This window comes from Galeopterus variegatus, unplaced genomic scaffold (genome assembly GCF_000696425.1).
Source record: "Galeopterus variegatus unplaced genomic scaffold, G_variegatus-3.0.2 Scaffold2764, whole genome shotgun sequence".
Classification (NCBI taxonomy): domain Eukaryota; kingdom Metazoa; phylum Chordata; class Mammalia; order Dermoptera; family Cynocephalidae; genus Galeopterus; species Galeopterus variegatus.
In genome coordinates this window covers 218,527-222,713 of record NW_007728875.1, presented here as the reverse complement: position 1 = coordinate 222,713, position 4,187 = coordinate 218,527, and positions in this window count along the sequence as shown.

Here is a 4,187-nt window from a genome sequence, read left to right as displayed (position 1 = left end):
TAAGAATTATTTTTTTGTTGTTGTTAAACTAATTTTGTTATTTATTCTTTTATATTTTTTCCTTGAAGCATAAGTAATTATGTATATTTTGGGGGTATAGTGTTGTCTACCATCACCTGTGTACATGTGATGATCCAGTCAATATTATTAGCACATTCATTATTGCTGTATTAGTTCATTTCTGTTGCTTATAACAAAATACCTGAAACTGTGTGATTTATACATAAAAACGATATTTATTGCTGACAGTTTCTGAGGGTGGGAAGTCCAAAGTCCACATGGTGGTGGTGACAGTGACACAGGGGTCTCACATTGCAAGATGGTGGAAGCAGAGAGAGTAGAGAGAAACAGACTCTCTTCTCTCTCCTTTTAAAGCCCTTGGAACCACACCCATGACCACCATTTTTTAATCCATTCACTACTGCATGGTCCTACAATCCAATCACCTCTTCAAGGCTTTACCTTTCAGTTACCATAATATGATTTCCTGCCCTCTTAACAGTCACAGTAGAGGCTGAATTTCTAACACAAAAAACTTGGGGGACACAATTCAAGCTTCAGTGAGTTTTGAGGGAACATAATTCAATCCACTACAATTACAAATTGTAATTATTCTTATGCAATGTCTTCGCAGTCCCCTTTTCCCTCCCCTCCTTGGTGGGACTGTAAAATAGCATAACCTTTATAGAAAAGACTATGGGGATTTCTCAGGCAACTACAGATAGAACTACCACATGATCCCGCAATCCCACTGCTGGGTGTATACCCAAAGGAATGGAAATCATCATTTCAAAAGGATACTTGCACTTCCATGTTCATCGCAGCTCTATTTATAATAGCCAAAATATGGAATAGTTATAAGAATTCTTATGTTAAATCATGGCTCTTCCTTGTAAATCCTCGGTCTATCTCTTTTCACGATAGGATGGTCAATTGTTCAGCCATGTGTCTTGGTTGGGCTCCTTAGTTTTCATAGATGCTGTTAAAACCATCCTCCACCATTTCATTGATGATCAGAGCATATGGATCTGTCTTTAGTCAGCAACATCAAATTCCTACCCTCCAAGTTATTAGATTAGATTATGATATATAAACTTGAATGCTCTTCTAATTCCTAGTGTGGATATGTGTTTCACTATTTTTTTTCTAGGTGTTCTAATTGTATTATCCTACCAAACAAGACCACTCATATCCTATAAACTTTGACTATATCATTTGACATACTTTTACTGAAAAAATTTAGGGAAGTGACATGAAATAGTTATATGAGATAATACTCACTATTATATTTATTGTAGGGAATGTTATGAGGGACATAATCTCCAATAGTCCCTCTGAGGTTGATCCATAGAGAAATTTCTCTCAGTTTTTATTACTGGGAAATGCTGTATCTCCTGGACAACTCATTTATTTTAAACTCATGTACATAGTGAATCCTATAGCCAATAATGTTTCTCTCCTTTTTCAGCTACTAGAACATTTAGACACATACTTGTGGTCTAACTTTAATAAGTACATAGTAATATTTGACTTGGATTTTTATGTACTAACCTTTCACTTAGCTTTATTTTATTTTCCTACCCTTGTTTCCCCTTTGCTCAGATTTACTCATCTATTTAGTTTTTTCCCCATTTGTGTATTTTTGTAAGCTGCCTCAAATCCTTTTATAGTAACAAATTAAATCAAAACTGAATTAAATAAAAATACAATTTTCTCATTGGTTGTTCATGATTCCTTTAGAGGAAAAGTAATCCCCTACATAATTCAAAATGAGTATAGATTTTATCAGCAGCCAGCAATTGTAAAGTATATGAGGTAGAAAATTGTTTATTTGGGGAGGCTTCCAATCAAGATGGCAGAATAGATGGTCTCCAGCATCACTCTCTCCCACAAATCAACCAACTTGCAACTATTAGAAAGCAATGACAGCCACGCTGGGGCTGCTAGAGCACAGGGGAGGAGAAGGAGAGATGTATAGAGTTCATGAAGGCAGGAGCAGCCATGACGAGAGAAAGAAAGAACCACTCCCACCATTTGGAGCCCAGGCCGCTTCAAGACTGGAGCTGCTGAGCACCTGGAGCAAGATCTGGCAAAAGCCACAGCTGTGCCCTTTGGATGAAGTTGCTTGGAGGCGTCAGCGGACAAGAGGCTCTTGGTGGCCTCCAGGCCAGCAAGACCACTAACAGGGTTCCTGTGGAATAGGAGTGAGGAGCCACAACAACTGAACAAAGGAGCCACTCAGAGGCCAGAGAGTCATTGCAAGGGACCTGTGCATGGCCTGTCCCAGGGGAAGTGTTTGGAGTGTGGGCAGTGGGGGAGACGGGCCCACGTGGGGGAACATTGGGGTGCAGCATGGACAGCTGATCTGCTCTCCAGTCAGTGCAGGACCACTCAGAGGAGACTGGCCAGGAATCCAGATCTGCAGGGGCTGCAGTTTGCTGAAAAGACTCAGGCCCAAACCAGAGTTTCTACACAACCCAGGTGCACCAGACCTCACAGAACCCAGAAGTATATAGAAAGTCAACCATTAAAACCTGAGCTCCACAAAAAACCTTCCTCAGGGAATCAGCAGCAAAGCAGCAATTTAGTTCAACCACAGGGCTCAGGTGCTGGTCCCCACAGGAAGTCCCTCCATTTTAGAAGTAAGCAAAGGACAGCAAATTAGTTCCAGTGTAGAGTTTAAGTGGTGGGAACAGTGAATAATTTAACACAGAGCTGAAAGAAAAAAAAAATACCCATAGACCAGAGACAAAGTTTGATATAAACTAGTAAAGGTCTCATTTCACTGAAGACCACCTATAAAACCTGGAAGGACTGGAAGTCCCCTGGGCCCCCAAGCCAGGGAAGGGGAGGGCCGGGGGCCTCAGCCATGCCCCCTGACTCCTACAACCAGCCCAGTGATGACCACTGAGCCACCGCAGGAAGCTCCCTGGGCTCCCGAACTGGGATAATGGGGGGCCGAAGCCCTCAGCCATGCCCCCCGACACCTGCATCCAGCCCAGCGATGACCACAAAGCCACCACAGGAAACACCCCGGGCTCTCAAGCCAGGGCAATTGGAGGCTGTGGACTTTGGCTGCACCTCCCTGACATCTGCAACCAGCACAGTGCAGCCAGCAAACCACTGCTGAAAGCCAGGGTCATGGGGTGCTAAGGGCTTCAGCCACACCCCCCCCAACATCTGCATTCAGTCCAGCAGCAACCAAGCCACCACTGGAAGCCCCTGGTCTCCCCTACAGGAATGAGGAAGGTGCCATGGGCCTCAACCACACCCTCCCTCCTTCCTCCTTCTCCCACCCTGTTTTCTTCCTCCTTCCCCTTTCCCCTCCCACCCAACTGCTCCACAACAGCATCTTAGAATGTAAAAACAGATGGAGCTCAGGACCAACCCCTCCTCCCAAAACCAGGCATGCTGCCATTGCCACAGGGCCCACCTAGGTCCTGAGGCATGCAGCCAGGGACCAACCCCTCCTCCTGCAACCAGGCAAGGAGCAAGCCAAAAACACCACTTCCATGTGGGTGGTCCATCCCAGCCACCAAAATAGTCATGGCTGCTACAAAAGTGGCTAGACATCACAACCAATCTGCCGATGGCCTGCCAAACACTTGAGTGCATTGACACAAGGAGAGTCACTAGTGAGTGGAGACCAAAGAAAAGAACAGGATGTCTCTCTCCACAAATCCCGTTCCAGAGTGTTAGAAGAAGCATCTGCTCTATGATAATAGTGGGGGACCTGATCACACCTCTCTCAGCACTGGAAAGGTCATCCAGGCAACAAATCAACAGAGTAACCATTACTCTTTCAGAAGGAGAGAAGAAATACAGGAATCAGAGGGGGGAGGGGGGAGGGAAAGAGGGATGGGGAGAGATTGGACAAGGGGCATAAAGAAAAAGTATGATTTGTAATAATACATTATTCTAATAATAAAAAGTAAATAAATAAATAAAAGAGAATTGTTTATTTGGGAAGGCAAGGACCCACCCTCTCCTCAATTAAAGATTATTCCCAGAGTTTTAATATTTTGCATCTCAGAAGAATGATGACCTGATGAAACATGTCAGGAACAGCCATGCTCTCTGACAAATCATGTTGTACCAGCCAGACTACCAAGATGTCACTGAGCTGCTCATTCACTGTGATCTCCACTGCCCTGTGAGGACTGTGTGGATTGTAACACTGGACAGAC